This window comes from Panthera leo, chromosome E3 (genome assembly GCF_018350215.1).
Source record: "Panthera leo isolate Ple1 chromosome E3, P.leo_Ple1_pat1.1, whole genome shotgun sequence".
Lineage (NCBI taxonomy): Eukaryota > Metazoa > Chordata > Mammalia > Carnivora > Felidae > Panthera > Panthera leo.
The window spans coordinates 32,681,498-32,704,181 of NC_056694.1; the positions used below are offsets into that span (position 1 = coordinate 32,681,498).

Genomic DNA, 22,684 nt, shown 5'->3' on the forward strand with positions numbered 1-22,684 from the left:
GAACAGAAAAATTCCGATGGGCCCAAAAAGGTGCCCCAGACGGGTGCCAGTGGACGTCTCCTACTGGACCCGACCGACTGCCCTATAGCGCATCCGCCAGGGCCGTGTCAGTCACCGATACAGATCCCGCGCGGGAGAGCCAGAAACGAACAGACAGACAGAAATGGACAGAGCCGGCTCACTTACCGATCGGTCTCAGGGACGACCCGTTGACTTGGGGTCTGGTGGGTTTGGGGGGATCCCGGGCAAGCCCCCAAATGGTATGCCCCTATTCGAGAGACCCCCCAAAACAATCCACCAGGGTCCAGAGTCAAAGCCAAGCGGCAAGGGTCGTTTATTGCAGGTTCGAACCCGGTCCTCCACGCACTCGTTGCCGGTGACGCTAAGAGGCCCCGAGCGAGGATCTTACAGCTTCTTTTATAGACAGGCGCAAACAAGTTAGGGATTTTTTTTGCGGTTACAGAGCTGTTATTGGTTGACATTTAAATTTGAACACTCAGCAGAACTTGATTGGTTCCCGCCTTTTTTCAAACCACTCAGCAGAACTTGATTGGTTCCCGCCTTTAGGTCAGACCACAACCGGGCACACCCTGGCTGGTTCTGTGAATGGCGGGGAGGGAGGGGGGGGGGGTTCTTTTCTTTGCAGTTGTGAGTACACCTGGTAATTTTTCTCTTAGTCTCTCAGTATTTGTCAGGTTTTTCACTGTAAAGTTACTCTTGCAACTTCAAAGTCACTGTAAAGTCTCTCTGTGAACTTGGGTGACTTTTTTTTAAAAACGTCATTCATTCATTCATTCATTCATTCATTCATTCATTCGGAGGTAGGAGAAGCCTAGCCCTCTGACCATGGTCTGTCTTCAGCTGGTGCTGTACAGCTGGGCTGCTCCCGGCCCTAGTGGAGAGAAGCAGTGGGTATCATGGGGTCCATTTGATTCCATCTATTTTATGCAGCCATGGGGAAAGGATGACCTGGGAAGATGGTATGAAAAAGGGAGTCAAGAAGCCAGAGTTGGGATCTGGCTCTAGGCTTGGAAATTCTTTTGTCTCAGTTACCAGTATGCCGAAAGGTTCTTTGGGTGTCTTTGAGGATGAGATGAAATCAGTGTTCCAGAGTCAAGAAATCTGAGTTCTGTTCTAAAGAGTTAGGGTGCTTTGGCCAAGACAGACAGTGGGTAGCCAGCCTTCTCTGGACTTCCGTGGAAAAAGTATTGAGCAATACTCATTAAATCCTCTACTAAATAACTTCACAGAGCTCATGTCACTGAATGATGAGGTAGACATTATACTCCTAATAAAAGAACAACCATAATGGGAGGATTAATAAAACCAGCAATTGTGTATTGATTTTAACCATGTGCCAAGCAGTGGGAATTCCAAGTGACTAGACTCATCCCTTGGGCATTCAAAAGCCAGGGGTAAGAGAAACAGAGAGCCATGTGGTGGAAGAATAAGAAATATACAGTATTTGGATTTTGTTCCTGGTTGCTGACACAGAATTCCTAAAACCCTTGGACTTTCCTGAGTGATCGGAATGTCCTGTTATTTATAAGGAGCTCTTTGCCATCATACCTGAGGTTATGCTAATGAGGTAATTTAGGATGCGGCCCCTAGATTGCCTCAGGATGGGGCCCCTAGATCCCCTCAGGATGGGGCTGGTCACCAGAGAGAGCAAGCAGTTAGAAGATGGGGACTTTCAACCCCACCCACCAAACCCTGGGGAGGGGAGGCTGAGCTGAGACTGAGCTCTAGAAAAGCTCTTGAAAAATGAATTTCAGGAAGCTTCCGGGCTGGTGAACACTTCCAAATGCCAGGAAGGTGACACACCCAGAGAAGGCATGGGAGCTCTATGCATACATCTCCCATACCTTGCCCTGTGCGTCCCCTCCACTTGGCTGTGCGTGAGTTGTATCCTTTATCACAACTGGTAAACATAAGTAAGGTGTTTTCCCGAGTTCTGAGAGCCATTCTACCAAATTACCAAACCTGAGGAGGGAGTCCTGGGAAGCTCTGATTTATAGCTGGTTGGTCCAAAGGACAAGCGGCCCAGGACTTGTGACTCAACATCTGAAATGGGGGCAGTCTTCTGGGATGGAGCCCTTTTAACTCGTGGGATCTGGAGTTAGTGTCAGAATTGGAATGAATTGCTCTGCACTAAGTTGGTGTCAGAGTTGGTTCGTGTTGGGAAGAATCTCCTACAAGTGCGATGGGGAAAAAGAGTTGTGAGGTGATCAGTCCAGGAGGCCAGGAGAGCTCAGGGGAGTTGAAACTGGAAGGGCAAGTAATGGGTTATTCCCCTCAAGAATGTGGAGGAGGAAGGATATTGCAGGGAGAGGAAGCAGTGTAGACAATACTTACAGACCACAATATTCCTATGGATAATATTTTCAGCATAACAACAGTGACTCCATTTATCACTTACTGTGTGCCACGTGGCGAAATTAATGGTTTATAGACATTTTCTCATTAGTCCCCAAAGGAACTCTTTGGAGTTTGCCCTGTTTGTTACCTGGGTTTTTCAGATGCAAAAAGCCTCCGAGGGGGAGGCTGCAAGTGGGTTGCAAGTGAGCAGCACTACTGCTGTTTGTGACCATAACAGAAAAGACAGTAGCTTTGGGGCCACATACACCTGGGTTTGTCTCCTGGTTCTTCAAGCCTCTTGGAAACTTCTGAGCCTCAGTTTCTTGATTTATAACATGGGAAGATAATAATACTCGTCTCTTGAAGTGAAGATTCAATAAGATGAAGTAGGGGCGCCTGGGAGGCTCAGTCTGTTAAGCATCTGACTTGGGCTCAGGTCATGATCTTGCGGTTCGTGAGTTGGAGCCCAGCGTCAGGCTCTGTGCTGACGGCTTGGAACCTGGAGCCTGCTTCGGATTCCGTGTCTCCCTCTCTCTCTCTGCCCTGCCCCTGCTCACGCTCTCTCTGTCTCTCTGTCAAAAATAAATATGGGGCGCCTGGGTGGCGCAGTCGGTTAAGCGTCCGACTTCAGCCAGGTCACGATCTCGCGGTCCGTGAGTTCGAGCCCCACGTCAGGCTCTGGGCTGATGGCTCGGAGCCTGGAGCCTGTTTCCGATTCTGTGTCTCCCTCTCTCTCTGCCCCTACCCCCCTTCATGCTCTGTCTCTCTCTGTCCCAAAAATAAATAAAAAACGTTGAAAAAAAAAATTTTTAAATAAAAAAAAAAAATAAATAAAAACGTTAAAAAAGTTAAGAAAAAATAAGATAAAGCAATCTATGTGATGCCCAATAATAAAACGAATGCCTGGCAGAGATAATAGTTTACAAATGATGATGTTGCCTGTATCAGTCAGCATTTCCCGAGTAGTAATCAGCTTCAGAGCCTCAGTGGCACTTAACAGTGAGTGTTCGTTTCTCAGGCATCTGCAGGTCTGGCTAGGGGTTGGTGAACTTGATTGGGTGACTGGGCTTCAGGCTGGGGGGCTGGTCTAGCTGGGCCTGGCTTGTGGCTGACACTTGGGCTTAGGTCTGCTTCATGTGTCATCACTCCGGGGCCCAGGCCAAGTGTCAGCAGCTACCCATGGGAAGCCCCCTCAGGTGACGGCAGAACCGTGCCAGTGCCGTTCGGACCTTTTCTGGGAGGTTTTGTCAGTCCCACCAAGCAGTTCTCTAGTTCCCCGCACACCTTGACTGGAGGTCCAAAGATTTAACTCGATTCTCACACTATCGGCCTGGAGATAGCCTTAGATCCCACGGCTTAAGGATTTGTGGGGAGCAAGAATTTCCTGTCCCCTTCTAGGTCCTTCTAGCTGGACTAAGAATCAAGTTGACGTGAGACAGAATAACAGGAGAAAATAAAGCTTAATAGCATATGTGTGGGGAATCCACACAGACATGGCAATTCCGAAGACAGGTGGAATGAGGTGTATAGGTCATCTTGAACTAAAGAGAAAGGGTGGGGGTCTGCAATTTCAGCTGGAAGGAATGCAGTTACCAGGGCAATTCAAAGGGCAGATGTTTGGGAAATTAGATCTTTGCCCTGCCATACGGATGGGTCACTCGGATAAAATTTATCTCTGTTAATAACCGTGATTCTCAGAAAGACCCCTAGTTTAGATTTTTCTGTGTAGTTAAGGGAGGGACAGAAAATTTCTCCTGAGCCTGTAGGGTCTTGATTGCTTTCAGGTCAAAACAGTCTGCACGCCAAGGTGACTCATCTTGGGGTAGCCTGCCCTTGGCCTCTGCAGTGCCTCCCACCATCCCACCGTGCCGTTGGTTCAACCTCCCCCTCTCTGGAGGTTGTGGGGTTGGGGCTGAAAGTTCTAACTTTATAATCTGCTTGATCCCCCTGGCAACGGGCTCCCTTCCTTGGAGGCTTTCTGAAAGCCACCTCATTTCCATAAACTCCGGTGTGGTTGAAAGGGACTTGTTATGAATAACAAAAGAAGGCTTCATTTCTCTAATCACGTAGGAAATTCCAAGGGTTTTAGGAGCTCTGTGCCAGAAATGGGGATGAAGACCAAGATATGTATTTCTTATTATAAATCACAGTTTCCTATTTTTGTTTACATCCGTCATGTTTGCTGACATCTCATCGTCCAAAGGAAACATCGAAGGAGCTGGGAAATATACTCCATCAATGGAAATTGCGGAGGGGGAGAGAATATATATATTTTTAATTACAGAGGTTTTTATTTAAAATTTGAAACCAGCTGTACCCTTGGCTTTTATCATTCATCTATTTATTTTTTTATTTGTTTTAATTTCAGGTAGTTACCATACACAGTGATACTGGTTTCAGATATACAGTAAAGGGCTTCAACACTTCCATACATCACCCTGTGCTCATCACAACAGGTGCCCTCCTTAGTCCCCATCACCTACTTCCGCCATCCTTCCCCCCACTTCCCCTCTGGTATTTGTCATCTCTAATTAAGAATCTGTTTTTTGGTTTGTCTCTCTCTCTCTTTTCCCCCTTTTGCTGCTTTGTTTTGTTTCTTAAATTCCACATATGAGTGAAATCATATGGCAATTGTCTCTTCCTGACTGACTTATTTTGGTTAGCATTATACTCTCTGGCTCCATCCATGTTATTGCAGATGACAAGATTTCATTCTTTTTTATGACTGGATAATATCCCATTACACACACACACACACACACACACACACGTATATACACCTACATCTTCTTGATCCGTTCATCAGTCAGTGGGCACTTGGGCTGCCTCTATACCTTGGCTATTGTAAATAATGTGGCTATACATATAGGGGTGTATATATCCCTTTGACTTAGTGTTCTTGTGTTCTTTGGATAAATACCCAGTAGTGCGATTGCTGGATTGTAAGGTAGTTCTCTTCTGAACGTTTTGAGGAACCTCCGTACTGTTTTCCACAGTGGCTGCACCAGCTTGCATTCTCACCAGCAGTGCCCGAGGGTTCTTTTTTCTCTACATCCTCACCGGCGCCTGTTTCTTGTGTTGTTGATTTCAACAACGCTACCTGTTTTTGTATGGCCTAGGAGCCAGGAATGTTTCTTACATTTTTTAAGGGTTGAAAAAATAAAAGAATACCATTTCAAGACATGTGAAAATTATATGACGTTCAGATTTCGGTGTCCACCAATCAAGTTTTGTTGGGGAGGAAACATTTTTTTCTCTACCCTTCTTGATTCTTTGTTCAAATAATCAAATTAACATATGACACATTAACAGGAGAAAAACAAATTTAATTCTGGGGTTCCTTAAGACTAGACAGACGATCAGGCATTTGAGGCTTTTATGCCATCCAGAGTTGAGCAGAAGGGGTCAGGATCTGGGACTTTCAAGGAGAGAGAGACAACTCACAGGAGGTGAAGAAGAGTAAATGTTTGGTAAACAAATGTTTGCTGGGCCATATAGAAGCAGTGGGGCACAGAGAGGACTTTGATCTCCAGGCCCTGCTGAGCACCGCCCCCCCCCCCCCCCCCCCCTTACCACACCTGGTCCATATTTTTGGTAGTTGTCTCTGGTGACAGTTCTCTTTCTGGACCAGGACCTCTATCTAAAGTCTTGTAGGCAGGCCGAGGTGAAAGTTTTTCTAGAAACTTCTGGGTCTTGGTCGCCTTCATCTCAAAATAGTCCACATGCCACAGCGGCACATTTTGGGGACACTTGTTCTGAACCCCTTCAGCTTTACAGGAACGTAACTGAACTCAGGAGGTTCGCCGCCTCACATATGTCAAATGGAACACAATCCAAGAAAGTGTTGAAAGCCAAGAGCTTTCATTACTTGACAAGTAAGGAGACAGAGCGATAGCTCTCAAAATAATGTCTCCCTGTGGGGTTACAGGAATCCCTTCTTCAGTGCATTAGGGGTTAGGGTTAGGGAGCTTGGAGAGGCACCGTTGGTTCAATGGCACATGCCTAGCACGTCAACATGCTAGTGCACGCATCGTGTGTTCAAAAAATGGCAGAAGACTGCCCATTGGAGATCTCAGTATTGTGATGAGCTAAAGGTCACTTCGGGTCAGCTCAGGGGGGCTTCTGCGTGGGTCCTCAGCTCCAGGCTGGCTCAAACTGGCTCACCTAAGAGGCTCTCAGGCGAGACACCTAGGTGGGCATCTTCTTGGCTGGAACTGTTGGTTTCTGGGCTCTGCAAAACACATCCCTTCTCTGCTTTTTTCCCCTCCCCTTCTCCCTTCTGCCATAACACTCAGCTCTCTTATTTGAGAACTCCCTGATGCATCCTAGTTAAGGGGAGCACAGCCACACCCATGTGTTGGGTATTATCCAAGGTGGCTTTTGGACTACAGGAAGAGAGCTGAATAGTTGTGACAGAGACTGAGTGGCTCACAGAACCTAACAAATTTACCATCTGGCCCTTTACAGAAAAAATTGGTGACCCTTAATCTGTGGCATTCTTGGTAATGATAAAGACCCGCAAATACGAAATAAAAAATATTTTCAGGGCGCCTGGGTGCCTCAGTCGGTTGAGTGTCTGACCTCGGCTCGGGTCATAATCTCACAGTTCGTGAGTTTAAGCCCTGCATGGTTCTCTCTGCTGCCAGTATGGAGCCTGCTCTGGATCCTCTGTCTCCCTCGCTCTCTGCCCCTCCCCCACTCAGACTCGCTCTCTCAACAACAGAAAAAAAACATTTTAAAAACATTTTGGGGCGCCTGGGTGGCTGAGTCTGTTGAGCATCCAATTTCGGCTCAGGTCATGATCTTGAGGTTCGTGAGTTCGAGCCCCGCATTGGGCTCTGCTCTGGCAGCTTGGAGCCTGGAGCCTGCTTTGGATTCTTTGTCTCCCTCTCTCTCTCTCTCTCTCTCTCTCTCTCTACCCCTCCTCCACTCCAGCTCTGTCTCTGTCTCTCAAAAATGAATAAACTGAAAAAAAAATTTCTTAAAAAAGTCAAAGCTACCTACTTTCTCTCCTTTTATCTTCATGATAGCCAGTGTGATAGGTTAGGGCATATGTTATTGTAAAAATGAAAGAGGACTTCAGCTGCCTCTACTCTGACCCCCGTCTGTACTTTCTAATTGATTAAGTTCTTCTTTACAGCTTATCTCTGAACTCAAGCAAAAGACTGGTGGGCAAACATTCAGGACAGGAGCTAAAACTACCTGGTCGCGGTGACGCCTGCCCCCTGACACCAGCAAGATCCTGATGAATTGACCCCAAGGCCACAATCTGCCAGGCCTGCACTGCCCACCTGCATGTACGCACCGGCCTTTGTCCCACATCATCCTCACATAAACCTAGACGTACTGTCAGTACTTGGGAGATGGTCTTTGGGATGCTAGTCCACTGCCTTCCCAGTGGTGGCCTCCCTGCAATAAACCCCTTGTTTGCACCTCTGCTCATCTCTCTGCCTTTGAGTTTTGTCAGGAGTGGGTGGCCGAGCCTGGTGTGTTTGGGACTCCAGGTGCTTTGGACCCTTGGGCCCTGGTTACAGTACAGAGTCCCAACTGTGGTTCTTGGTGGTGTTCTTTTGACCTCGCCCTCCCTTTCTCCTTTGGCCCCATGCTGGTCCTGTTTTGGCGCTGGTAGGAAATTCCGACTTCACCAATCTCTAGCCTGAGCGTAGGAACTTTCCGCCAGCCTCACCCCTTAGCCTCCTCAAAGGCCACACCTGCTCTCTCTGCCTCCCTCTTGCCAGTCTGGACCTGCCCGTGCCTACCCTGCTCTCCCCAGATGTCCTCGTGTGAGTCATCAACTTTTCCTCAAACTTTCTTGGTATCTGGAGTGTCAGCAGCCTTGACATTTTAGCTAACTTGATCATTACTATCTCTAGGACCTCTACTTTATTGGCTAGATTGGGTGATCGAGGTACCTCCATACTTAGCTTTTGTAACTATACTGTAAACCAAGGAGACAAGACAGAACATGGGTGCTTAAGGGGTTGTTGTTCTCCCAGTAAATCTATACATTTGCCCATCCACCCATCTATCCAGCTACTGTTTTTGAACAGCTGCTACATGCCAGGTGCTGTAAATGGCGGCAAAATCTTGATTCATCTTCAACTTTCAGAAGTGCTTTGGACCAGAGTTAATTCCCAAGACCTCAGGATGGTTTGTCACTCCTCCTCAGTATTGACTGTGGAAACATCCCTTTACAGGAAACCCAAAGGTCTTCATTGTTTTCTGGGTTGGTCAGGACACTTTGGGAGGAAAGAAACTAAAACAAACAAGGATGTTCAGGGTAGAACTGGCCTCAGGAGATGGAAAATGTTTGTACCCTCTCTCACATACCAGTGTGATGCAAAGGATATTTTGAATACGGATGTTTTTATTAGAACGATATCAACACAGATGAATTGCCAGTGAGTGGGAAAGCATTATCCAAAGTGAATTCTATTAAACCAGTTTAATTCTGTGATCAGTGATCTACATGTGTCAATTAAGCTTGTCTTAATTTTTCTTAAATCTTTTCATTTGTTAATTTTGCTGAAATTAGTAGCATGGGAATCGATTCTTTTCCACTTAAGTTTTGCAATGAATTTTATTTAATCTCTTTCCCCCCATGTTGCATATACTGCTTACAACTTACTATTGATTTCATTTTGAGACCATTATTTCTGCCAAGTCCTGTTTTCCTGGGATAAATTTAGCAAAGATACACATTTCATGGAAAAAAATGTGATTCATTTGTCAGGTTTTTTTTTTAATGTTTATTTATTTTAGAGAGAGAGAGAAAGAGAGAGAGTGAGCACAAGAAGGGGAGGGGCAGAGAGAGAGAGAGAGAGGAGACACAGAATCAGAAGCAGGCTCCAGGCTCTGAGCTGTTAGCACAGAGCCTGACGTGGGGCTCAAACTCACGGACTGTGAGATCATGACCCAAGGGCTGAAGTCAGACGCCTAGCCGACTGAGCCACCCAGGTGCCCCTCATTTGTCATTTTTTAAGCAGAAGTAAGTTTGGCCCTCTGTGATGTTTAGTTGTTTTCAGTGTTGTTTGCCTTGATAATTTATAACTGTAATATTTATTATTAATTGAATAAAATGACAGTCTGCATTAATTTCTTTTTTAAATCTCTTTTTTAAATTAAACAATTTTTTTTTTTTAATTTGAGAGAGACAGAGTGTGAGCAGGGGAGAGGGGCAGAGGGGGAGAGAGAGAGTGAGAGAGAGGGAGGGAGAGAGAGAGAGAAAGAGAGAATCTTAAGCAGACTCCACACCCAGCGTGGAGCCCCATTCAGGGCTTGATCCTACAACCCTGAGATCATGCCCTGAGCCAAAATCAAGAATCAGGCACTCAACCAACTTGAGCCACCCAGGCGCCCCAGCATTTATTTCTTAGTTACTCCGTGAGGAAACTGTGAGCCGTTTTGTAGGCAGAGAGGCAGAGAGAGACAAATGGAGGGAGATGGGGAAGGAGTGGAGAGAGGAGGAGAGACATAGATGGGGAGGGAAGTAGATGATTCTAGAGCTCACCTGGTCTGTGAATTAAGAGACGCTGGATCCATTTTCAAGATGTCTCAGAATGGAATTTGGTTCTAATCCCTTAAGAGAATGAATGAGTAGGACTCCAGGCGCATCGGCTTGGGCAGCGGTCCTGGCTCTGCTCCTTCCTCGCCACGTTGCCTCTGGCACGTCACTTAACCTGTTCGAACCCGGGTTTTCTCATCTGCGAAGCGGAGATACCAAGAGCGCCGATCTCGTAGGATTACTGTGAGGATTAGAAGACTCCCCTGTTGAGCAGTGAACACAACGTTGGCACTTGGCAAGGGCTTGGTAAATGTTTGGTGGTAGAATAATCATGATGCGTAATAATAACTCGTTTCTAGTACAGAGACCCTTATAATGATTTTCCTGTCTTGAGGATTTGCAGAAAACCTTGTTACTGTTTTATTCCCTGACCAGTGGTTTTCAAGTAACTGTTCAACAACTTGCTCTTTCGGGAAAAGAAAGCCTCGATGTGTGTTCTTTGCCAACTTTTGTGGCATAAATATTTCTACCACGGCCAGTTTCAAGCTACCAACATGGTGTCATGGAACTCGGAATTGGGAAGAAATTTGCAGTAGCTACCTGTGATACAGCATTCCCGCCACATAGATACTGTAGCTATTGCCGGCATAACTAATCTGGAGGGTGTACATAATAGTAAAATGTGCTGAAGTAACTAGAAGGTGATACATTTTGAGTATTATCTTTCTCTTTTAATATGACCTATAATTTTTGCCGTTTTATAACTTCTAATAGTGGCTGTTTAACGATCACCTTGCAACATTTCCAGAAATGTAACCATTGGCTCACATGAGACAGTTTGAATCAGGCCCCAGCACATCATTGCCGATGCCCCCCTGCTTCTCCCCGACTTCCGCATCCAGTCATCGCCCGGTCCCATTGATTTCCTCTCCTAAATATCTCCTTTAATCAATTGTCTTCTGTCCGTCTTCATTGCCACCTTTCTGGTCTAAGACCTGGCCGTCTCTTGCCTGGATTGTTATAGACACCCTTCTAACTTTGATTTTGCATACATTTCCCACTGGTCCCATTCTTGATTAAGAAGCTAGAGATGCATTTTTAAAAAATAGACCTTATTTTTTTAAGAGCAGTTTTAGGTTCACAGCAAAACTGAGCAGAAGATAAGAGATATTTCCTGATCGCTTCCTGTCCCCATACATACACAGCCTCCTGAGTTATCAGCGTCCCTATCAGAATGGCACATTTTTATAACTGATGAACCTATGATGGAGTTCAGGACAGCCCCCTGCCCCCAGCTACCACTTTGGCGTGCAGATTATTTTGATCTGGAGGCAATCAAGACCCTACAGACTTGAGAAACTTTTGCCTCTCTCTTAACTACCTAGAAGAATCTAGATTGGGAGTCTTTCCCAGAATGAGGGTTATTACCAGAGATAAATTTTATCTGAGTGACCCATCTGTATGGCAGGACAAACATCTCATTACTGAACATCCACTCTTCTTATCTCCCTGGGAAGTGCATTCCCTTCCTCTGAAATCCCAGAGCCCCTGCCCCTTTCTCCTCAGTTCAGGATGACTCCTATACCTCACGTTGCCTGCCTGTCTTTGGAATTTCCATGTCTGTGTGGATTCCCCGTATGTGTCCTATTGAATTTTATTTTCTCCTGTTAATCCATCTCATGTCAGTTTGATTCTTAGTCCAGCTAGAAGGACCTGTGAGAGGGCAAGAATTCTTGTCCTCTGACACCAGCATGGACATGTCATTATCCCCCAAAGTCCATAGTTTGCATTAGGCTTCACTCTTGGTGTCGTATGTTCTTTGGGTTTGGACAAATGCATAGTGACATGTCTCTACCATTATGGGGTCACACAGAATAGTTTCACTGCCCGGAAAATCTTCTGTGCTCCGTCTCCTCATCCCTCCCTTCCCCTTCAGTCTGGTCAAACTGGCTACTTTCCCTTGGTAATATGCATTTAAGGTTCTTCTGTGTCTTTTCAGGGCTTGGTAGCTCCTTTGAGAGTTCTTTTAACATGCAAATCAGCTGTCCTTGTCCTCCTTCCAGCTCTTTTTGCTCTGCCCACGCATGAGCTCCTTCTGTCCTGTGTACTTGCCCCTCTCCCTCTGGCCACGACTTTGGCACTGGCCTCTTGCTTCCTCTCTGCTTTCGGCTCTCACCCTTCTTAAGCATCATTTCGTCAGGAGAGACTCCTCTGCTCTCTGCTTGGGTTTAAACCACCTACTTGAGACCCTTTCATTCTGTATATGGGAGATGAAACATGTGTCTGGGTGTCTGATAAATGCCCGTCTCCCTTATCTGACAGTGAGCTCCTTGAAGACAGGGATCATGTGTGGCTTTGCTTCAGCACTAACCGTCATATCTTGCAGTGATCCCTGCTCAATAAATATTTGCTGACTGCATGAATGTTCACCAAAGCTAAGTAACTCTGAATCTTTTTTTAAAAATTTTAAACAATGTTTTATTTTTTGAGAAAGAGAGCACAAGTGGGGGGGGTGGGCAGAGAGAGGGGACAGAGGATCGGAAGCAGGCTCTGATCCGACATGGCAACAGCAGCAAGCCCGACGTGGGGCTCGAACTCACGAACCGCAAGATCATGGCCTGAGCTGAAGTCGGGCGCTCAGCCAACTGAACCACTCAGGCACTCCTAATGAACTCTGAATCTTATAGACCTGCGGTTTCTTTGATATTATTCCAAATATCACTGTCCAGTGACATCTGAGGCCTGGTCTGGTCCCTGTTCCAGAGCACCTGGTTGGTTAAGATACATCTTACCTCATCCTTTGTATTGGATTTATTCATTTTGCCAAATTATGCCCTTTATTTGCAAAGACCATTAAACTGAGATAAGAGATAAATTAAAAAACTGTGTGTGTGTGTGTTTGTGTGTGTGTGTGTTTGTGTGTTTGAATTTGTATTTGTCCTAGGCTGAATTTCCCAGAAACATGATGAATATTTATTGCAGCATTAACCAGCCCACTCAACACCAAGTGCCGGCTTGGTAGGCATCGCCTGGATGATACCACCCATTCATTTTTTTCTTTTTGAGTCATTTGGCTATTAATTACCATCTAGGGTTTTGGACAAGACAGGAAAACCGTCATCTTATTTGTCGTAAATCCCTTATTTGCCCACAGTGCTCAAAAAGACATTACCCAAAGGAGGGAGAGGATTCATTAGAGATGGTGGGGCGTTCCAACTTACACGTTTTGCCCTGGTTGTCTGTAGCACTTTGGGGCAGACATTAATCAAATTCTTGGCAGAGGCTTGTGGGATATTAATGTTGGTTGAGGATTTAATCCACTGTCTCCTTAAAGTGGGAGGAAAAGATACCAGATGCACTACCCAGCTCAGGCTGAATGAATCTCATGGTAATTTAAGTGGAAAGGATTTACCACTTCCCCTTTATGGGGGATGAAATTGAAGACCTTTGAGAGGCAATCCCTCTTCTCATCAGCAGTAGAGCTGAGACTACCGTTTGAGGGTCCTGGTTTCCAGTTCAGATTTAGGAAATCTCATGGGCACAGCTTGTCTGGTTTGCTAGAAAGATCCAACCTCTAGATGTCGACTGGAGAATCCCATCCATTTCCAGTGGTATTGATTATGTGCGATTTTTTATTGAGGGATCGATGAGTTTCTCTTTTATTCAGATAGATGGTGAAGACGCTGGGCTTCCTTGCCTGAGTGGGTTGAAAATTTGTAGTAAAACTTCTCTTTCCTTCCCTGCTAGCTGAGAGAAAAGTACCCACAGTGACAGGGAGACTGGACCATTACCTTCTCAGAAGTTCACATTTCAAAAGGGATGAATTCCAGACCTTTCCAAAAACTTTTCTGAGTTGTAAAATGGTCAAGAGACTTTTTTTTTTTTTACCTTTAAAGAGATTTACAGGCATACTGAAAGATTAGAGAAAGGATTTACAACTTCTGGGTTTATGGTTGTAAATGGAAATGTTCTGGTACAGGGAAGGGGATAAGTGGTCACTTTCCATTTTAGCAGCCTGGAAAATTCTTTTTTTTTTTCCCCTTTGCAGGTGACACCCAACGCCCCCCAAACTTTAGGAGTGATTAGAACAGAAGAAATAAAATCTAAAGTTGTTTTACTTTTATTGGTCAATTTTTTCCAAAGTATTACTATAAAGGTAACAGTTTCACTGTAAAGAGATTGCTGAAGTAAAAAAAAAAAATATAAGGAAACTCAAAATCATCCTTTGAGGTTCACTCTAAAAGGATGAACTAAATCTGGGACTGCTTGGAAATTATGTAAATATCCTGTTATAATTAACAGTGAACTCTTTTGTATTTTTCCATCATCAAAGCTAGCTCACTATAATTGAATAAAATGTATATACCCAATGAAATATCTTATCTAGACTAATTGCAAGAGAACCAAAGGAAGCGATTGTAATTATCATTAATTTTCTAATCACCATACCAGCATAACACTGTTATTTATGTAGCAAAATACCAGTGAGTGGAAGGCACAAGGAGGAAGGTGTCACAAAAGAAAGGGCAGCCTGAGAATTAGAGGTTAACCCTGTCTCTCTTCCAGTTCCTTTCCTCTGACATCCAGTTGTGTGTTCCCTGCCCCCCCAACCCCCGCCCGCCACCAACTGACTATCCCTGCTGCCTTCATTTATCCTATCCCCGGTTCTTCCTTCTACTGCTGGCAGAATGACCCTTCCATCTGGCAGATCACATAATTTGCCATCTCTTCCTCCTCTGCTACTCGTTTGTTCAACAAATATTTACTGAGCACCTATTATGTGCCAGCTTCTAGTCTAGGAACTGGGATACAGCCATGAAAAGACAGGCATGATCCGCCCTGACGCTGCTCTTCTCTTGACTCTCCTCCTCCTGGCCCACCTCCTCTTCTATCCTTACCCTCGTTTGACTACTTGGGGCTCCAGAACTATCCTCCAGAAATCCTCTGGATTTATTTCCTCTTTGTATTCCTAGGGCCGAGCCCTGTGGGCCATAATTCATACTTTTTTTCTGTAATAAATGAATGAATTCTTCTTTATTGAAATTATTTAATGAAAGCCTAAATGCTAGAGCTGTTGTGGAAGGAATTAAAAAAAGCCTCCTTGGAATCTTTCCATTTTTATCTCTGGTGGTTTTTTTTCATGCTTATTAAAATATGAGCCAATATAATAATAAAGTCATTACAAAAATAAATAAAAGAGGAAGTAAACTCCTCCACACGGTTAATCTCCAGAGATAAGCACAGTTCACGACTTGATATGTACTCCTCCAATTCGTTACTCTTTTTTTTTTTAATGTAGCGATGTCTATCTATATTCACATCTACATATGTATATTTATATCCTATATTTAATTTAAAAACCCGAACAGGATCATAGTAGTCAAACGAATCATCAACTGCTCCCCCCTCCCCCTCCATTTGATAGTATATCTTGAGTTGAGTTTCCTCTGAATCCCTTTTTTCCCAACTTTAAATTGTATGCTTTTGAATCAAAGCCAGAAGCTCACTTACTTTCATTAACTAGTTCTCATTATTATAAAGAAAGCCCATATACATGGTAAGTGTCTTTAACAGCATAGAAGGGAATAAAATGAAATGTAAAGACTCCCTCCTCTTCACAGCCTGTTCTACTCTCCAAAGTTAACCATTTTTAACAGCCTCTGGAGTATCCTTTCAGAAATTTCCAGGGCAGATAAATATATATGTACACACACACACACACACACACACACACACATCCATAAAAAGAACTCACTTTTTTCATTTGTTATATAATTCACTGGAAAGAATTTCAAGTATTTAACAACTTTGTCTTGGGTAAATTTCTCTTACAGAAGCTCCTGGCAAAGCAATAAAATCATCAGTCATGTCTGGAAATTGTCAAATACTCAGCAACCTAGCCATGGCACAAACTGCTTGCCGTTCTCTAAAAGCCATCCCCCTCTTCTTTATTAAGAGGTCTGCGAGGTTGTTGCTGGTTAGGCTTCCCAGAATAAAAACTACATTTCCCAGGATCCTTTGTGATAAGATATGTCCACGTGACTACATTTTGTCCAGTAGGTTGTGAGAGGAAGTGCTATGGATAGCTTCTAGGTTATGCCTTATAAAGTAAGCTGTGTATCTTCCTTTTGTCATTTTTCTCCTTTCTGCCAATTGGAATGTGGGCTTTGGGCCTCAGGAACAAGGATAACACCTTAGAGATGAAAACGCAATAAAATTAAAGGCTCCCAGGCTCCTGACAGCTTTTCAAAGCAGAACCACCAAAGCTGCTTGCCTTTTGGGGGGAAAGAGAAATACACTTTCATGTTTGCTCTCATAAGCCATTGTAATGTAGAGTTTCTGTTATTCATGGGCGAGTGTCTGTTCTTACTGTGAACATTATTACAAGATGTTACCATGTTACCATGTCCAAAGGTCCATCTTCTGAATCAGAGGAAATACCAGTGATGAGGGGTAGAAGCAGAAAATGTCCACCTTTAGTGTGGAAGGCTGACTGATAGCATGCATAGTTTCGATGAGGATCAAATAAGTAAGTGCTGGTTGCTGTCCTCTTAAAGGGTCTCAGGACTGCCTGTGTATGTCACTGATAGTTAAAATCACACTGAATGATACGCACCAGAGAAATCTTGCCAAGGTAGTTTTATGAGTAGAAATTTGAAGAAGACATTTATGATCTAATATTCCCTGCACGTTCCCTCCCTCTTGAGCACTAAGCATATAACCACCAGCTTCACACAGCAAAGGTGCGGCTCTTTCTGCCGATGGGTCCTGTCCCCGAGCTACTTAAAGAAACTTACTGAATTGCACCATACAGTGTCTCAAGAATTCTTTCTTGGCCATTGTGCTTGATGACCCCCACAACATCAGGATTAAGTTTTAAAGTCAGGAATGTTTTAAATTCATATCACATGAGTGATGGTTAAAATTATTCTGGGAGGTTAATTCTAAGGGAAAAAATGTGAACTTCAACAAGGGGAGAAACAGAGCCATTTCTCCCCTAATTTCATCTTTAGTTTCCTCCCCAGAAAACAAGGGCAAGACCAGAGGGCCCCTTTTGAGCCGAAGACTTTATGCTCACGGTACATTTCCCAATTAGCCAGTAGCAGATTTTCTGCTCATTTGCCTCTGAACACGATGACTTTCCTTGGAGGCATTTGACTTTCCAACAAAAACTGAGGTTAATAGAGACAGGCAGCGAGAAGAAGTCATTTTAAATACAGGAGTGGCCAAAGCAGAAAGGATGAAGATCCCAGTATGTAAGTTTCCCTGTTGTCTGATTGCATTATGAGTCACATCCTTGAAAGCTGGAAGGAAGTTCATGTCCCCGGCTCCTGACCAAGTGTCAGACTTGATTATTGCCTGGTGAGATAGTTCCGCATCTTGGTCCTGACCAGACTTGGGAACAGTAGAGGAATGGGACCACAGGAAATGCCCGGGATAGGGATAGTGGAGATTTATTGAGAGGACCAAGGAGCAGGGCCCCATTACCATCCACAGCAGCAGCAACAATAATATGGAGGTTAAGAGTTGCTAAGGTGATCCATCTAAAACTTGGAAATAAGGCAAAAAAAAAAAAAAAAAAAAAAATGACCACAGCCTGCCAGAACATCTAAAGAGCCCTCCTAAAGCTTAGCTGACACCCTCAGGGAATGCCACTGTGCACAGTCGATTCATGCCCAGAGATCTTACTGTTCTGTAAAATTAGTAAGGGTTGGTGATGTTTCTTTTCTAACAGGGACCATTAACCCAAAAATTATAGTTTCATTGTCCTATAGGATATTAACCGATTTTGTGTCCTAATTTGGTAATAGCAATCCTGTCTTAACTTTGTTTCTTTCTTTTTTTGTAAGTGTTTCCAACATTTCCATTTCCCACAGCGCAGTAGTCTTGTCATTAGTTTGCTTCCCTCATACATAAGTCAAATAAGACTTGGACACATGCATAATATCTGTTTGAATGTGAATTATTTAAAAACTTTTTTGTTTTTGAGACTTAACGCTTTGATGGAGTATAGGTTTGGCCTCAGGCATCCTGGTTTTGAGGACTGGGTCTGACACTGCAGCTCTGTGATCAGACACATGTCATTTAACCACTTTGGCCTCATTCATAAGAAAAAGAATAAGAACAGAGCCAATTTCAAAGTGGAGCTGGGATGACAAGTCCGTGAAAGCTCTTAGCGCCATGACTGGCTCAAAGTACAAATCTGTTAAGGCGGCCTATGTTGTCTGTGCCAGGAGTTGTGTGACCCAGATTGGGGTGGAAAGCTCCATCCCTCCTTTTCCTCCCCAGCCCCCTCCCTTTTTCCCCAAGTCAGCCCCTCCCCAGCCTGGGTAGCAGGGGTCTTTCACAAGGCGACTCAGGAGGAGAAAAGACAGATGGGACTAGTAGTCTGATAAAGCCCAGGTGTTGGGAAGAGACCACTCCTGGCTTCCTGGGAGGTCTGACCCGTGTGTAGAAACTCCACCTTAAACTGGGAATGAGACTCTTATCCCCCAGTCTGTGCCCCCAGGGGTCCCAGTTTGCCTTCATGAAGGTCTATTCTACAAAGCCAGACACAATGTAAACACTGAGAACTGACCCAAGCCAAGACCAGGGGTTTGGGGAGTTGAGTGCTTGTTGGAAAGACTCTGCCAGGTAGGGTGGGGGCCTGGGGGATGACTTTGAGGTAACTTTAAGGCAAGGAGGCTATACAGAGAATGAACATCTTGGTCCAGATTTCCAAGCAAGTGAGTGACAGAGGCAAGATTTGAAGGCCCTCGCTTACAGAGCTGAAAGAGGCAGATGAGGGGCTCCATTCACTTTCTCCAAATAGGGGAGAAAAAAAATGTTCCTTTCTAGGTTCTTGTCTGAGACCCCCTCCCCCATAATTAGGACAGATTAACAGGAGAAAAAGAAGTTTAATCACATTATAATCAAATGGAAGCCCCACAAAGATGTAAGACTCAAAGAAGTGACCAAAGCAGGAAGCTTTTATAGCTTTTAGGCAAAGACACAATTTGTGAAGAATTGACAAGACAAAGGGGTTCGGGCTAGGGGCGGTACAATGGTGAAGAAGTAACAAGTTTTGTTTCTCTATACAGTTTTCTTGGCCCTAAATTCCCTGTCTCTGGTGATAATGATGAGGTTTTGGGGATAATGATGGGGGTTCAAAGCCGACGGCCAAGAAAGAATTCTTGAAGATGTCTTTGGTGCAAAAAGGTGATTTTATTAAAGCATGAGGACAGGACCCATGGGCAGGAAGAGCTGCCCTGGGATTGGGAAGAGTGACTGCTTACATACTATGGAGCTGGGGGAGGGAAAGTCAAGAGGAAGTTTCTTTTCTTATCCTTTTTTTTTTTTTAATGGTTATTTTTGAGAGAGAGAGAGAAAGACAAAGCATAAGTGGGGGAAGGACAGGGAGAGAGGGAGACACAGAATCTGAAAAGGTCTCCAGGCTCTGACCTGTCAGCACAGAGCCTGATGCGGGGCTTGAACTCCCAAGCTGTGAGATCGTGACCTAAGCCAAAGTCCAGTGCTTAACCAGATTGAGCCACCCAGGTGCCCCAAGAGGAAGTTTCTTTTTTTTTTTTTTAATTTTTTTTAACATTTATTTATTTGAGAGAGACAGAGTATGAGAAGGGGAGGGGCAGAGAGAAGGGGGAGACACAGAATCTGAGCTGTCAGCACAGAACCTGACGCGGGGCTCGAACTCACAAACCGCGAGATCATGACCTGTGCCGAAGTTGGACGCCTAACTGACTGAGCCACCCAGGCGCCCCAAGAGGAAGTTTCTTAAAGGCATTTCCATATGCTAAAGAAGACTCTAGATTACTGGAAGCCTAGCTTTTGTCAAGCTAAGGTTGTTTTCCCTCTAGCAAAGTATTAACACTAAGACCATAGGGAGTTCCTAGACTTTAGGCTATTCATCAGATTGTTCTTTTTTTGTAAAATTACTAAGATATTGGTAGACCCATGGAGACTGTATGAGTTTAATCATTTTCTGTCCTCTCCTTTGTTCCTGGGCAGCTGGGAGTACATGAGGAACATCCCACATCTCCCACCTGGGGGGCAGGGTTTGCTAGCTTGCACTTTGCCCTCAGCTTGCCTTATGCTTCCTCATCAGTAAAGATGCCTTCTCCCCGCCTGGAACAGGGAGAGTACCTTTCACTTGGGTGGTTTATGTCCTGCTTTCAGGGGGACATAGGAAGCTCAGAGTGTTTTTCTGGCTATTTCTGAAGTACCTTTAATCAGAATAATCAGTATGGCAAAGTGGTGTATTTTGGGGGACATATTCTGAACCCCTACAAAAGCAACTAGACCTTCTAGAAAAGGTCTTTACATTCTTTTGGACTTGAAAACATTAAAACAAATTATTGTCGGGGTGCTTGGGTGGCTCAGTCGGTTAAGTGTCATGCGTGATCTCTAAGTCCGCTCAGGTGGTGATCTTGCGGTTCTTGAGTTCGAGCCCCGCATCGGGCTCTCTGCTGTCAGTGCAGAGCCTGCTCCGGATCCTCTGTCTCCCCCTCTCTCTGCCCCACCCCCATCAAAAGTAAATAAATATTAAAAAAAATATTATTGTTAAAATCCCACAGACACTTAATTTTTGAATCTGGTTGACTTTTACTTAGCAAATCGGGAAGCATCCATTCTGGAAAATAGAAAGGAGCTCTGAAGAGCAGCACAAAGCAACAGGCTTTCATAGCCAAGGTAAGCAGGAGGAAGGAAGTCATCCCAGGGAAACCCTGATTGGTTAACGCAGCGTGACCTTCCTTATTTGGAATAACAAGGGACCTTTAGGTCAGGTTAGGTACCCAGCTGAGCAGGTGGATTCTGACTGCCTGGCTTAGGTTTTGGGTTGCTTGTGTAGGGTGCCAAGGTATTAGAACCAACTTAGTCCAGGCCTCTTTGTTCAATTAATTTAATGTTGTTATTATTATTGCAATGAGCTATGCCTGGTGTCAGCAGACTTTTTCTTCAAAGAGCCAGATGGTAAAGCTTTTAGTCTTTGTGGGCCATGCATTTTTGTGTTGCAACTACTCATTTCTTGCCATTATGGCAGGAAAGTAGCCATAGACAATGTATTAACAAACAGATGTGGCCATGTTCCGATAAAAATGGGCTGCAGGCTGGATTTGGCCCGTGGGACAGAGTTTGCTACGCCATAATGCCCTTCCGTCACTAAGGACCTGATAACGCATAAATGATTTTTAACCTTCATAGGAACCTGTATCATTCCCACTTAACAGATTATTCCCGAGTGTTATTCCCACTTAACAGATGGGGCAATTAAGGCTTAGAGCAGAGCAAGGTCACCTTTCTGAGGCTTCACAGCTAGGAGGTGGAAGAGTTGGGATTTGAACCCAGAGGTGGCCGCTCCAAAGACTGCGCTCTGTTGAGTAATGTGAAGTCACATCCTAGATGCAAATAACATCTGTAAATTCAGCTGTACTCACTCAAGGAGGAGAGGGAGGGAGAAAAGGAAGGAGGGAATTTAAAATAGTGTGGGGCATCCCACCTTCCAATCTGTGACCTGTGCTCTGGGGTGACTGTGCCATGGGGAGATGTGACCACGGGTCCCTTGGGCAGTCAGGGCCAGCCCAGCTCTTGTAGAGTGAGAACTTGAATAGGTAAGCCGATTGCTGCATACTAAGGGTTAGTTTAGTTTTAAGGTGCAACCTGGCCCCTAAAGGTAGCTTGTCCATACCATCTAACACATAACAAAGGAGATGGTGATGTCTCTCTTTACTGGAAGTAGGCAACGCTGGCTGGAGTGGGCCTAATAGAGGTAGTGCAGGATAGTGCTCTCCAAGTGGAGCCTTCAAGGGAATTCTGTTTCCAGGTGGTGGTCACCTTAAGTGCTGACCGTCAACCTTGCTCCGCTGGGTTTAGGCTGTCTGCTGGTGGCAGGAAGGAGGCCCCAAGCTTGGTGGAGCCATGGTATTCAGCTCCCTGGTGATAGTTTATGATCCTAATATTTCTTGGAAGATACAGATTCTTGCCTGTGTGCTAGTGAATCCTGAGTTTAATCAGCACAGGCTGCAGAAGTCACCGTGGGGCCGAGCAGGACCCAAAAGGGATGATGCATTGATCATCTGAGAGATGAAATGATGGTGTTGCATCCCATATAAACTGTTATTCTTGATTTGTAGATGTTGCTTCCTGCCACCAGTGATTTGTTTTCAGGGCTCTCTCTGACAGGTAGTGTAGCTCAGGCAGATAGCGTCGCATGTTAGAGCTTGAGGTTGGGAGGTGGGAGACCTGGTTTCCACCCCTCATTCTATCACCACCTTGCCCTCTCACCTCAGGTCTGTCTGTTTCAGGGCAGCAACGTTTTCATCTGTTAAGTGGAGCTGATGTTGCCAGGGAAAGAAATGGATATTAGGGTAACAAGCAACCATAATTAGTATGTAGTGATTGAGTGAAGTATCATCATCACGAATCTTCCTTCTTCCCTCCTTTAAGCATTTTTCTAACTCAGTGAGGCAGCCTCATTTATTTATGACACTGGGTAGTCATGTACCCCGGCTTGTGTGCCTGCCCCCCCAATCCTGACCCTGGTGCCCTGTTCCCACCTGAGTCTTTTCCTTGCTCCTGAGTCAATGAAGAGCCATCCTGGCTGCAGGGGTGCTAACAGTAGTGTGGCTCTGCTGGAACCTTGACCTGCATGGAGCCAGGTCCACAAGGAGGTGCTGCACACCCCTAGATCACCACCTGGGCTGGCCCAGGGCTCAGCTGGCACGGGGCAGAGCCTTTCTCTGGACCAGTCTCATCTTTGCAGATGCAGTGCAAGATTGTATAGTGGGTGAAAAGCAAGTACAAGTATTCCTGGCTGTCTAACTTTAT

At 44.9% G+C, this 22,684-nt stretch overlaps 1 protein-coding gene across 1 annotated transcript in view; it reads right to left on the minus strand.

Annotated features, from left to right (window-relative positions):
- LOC122209465 overlaps positions 1-22,684 on the minus strand; it is a 107,466-nt gene that overhangs the window by 5,586 nt on the left and 79,196 nt on the right. The window lies entirely within an intron of this gene.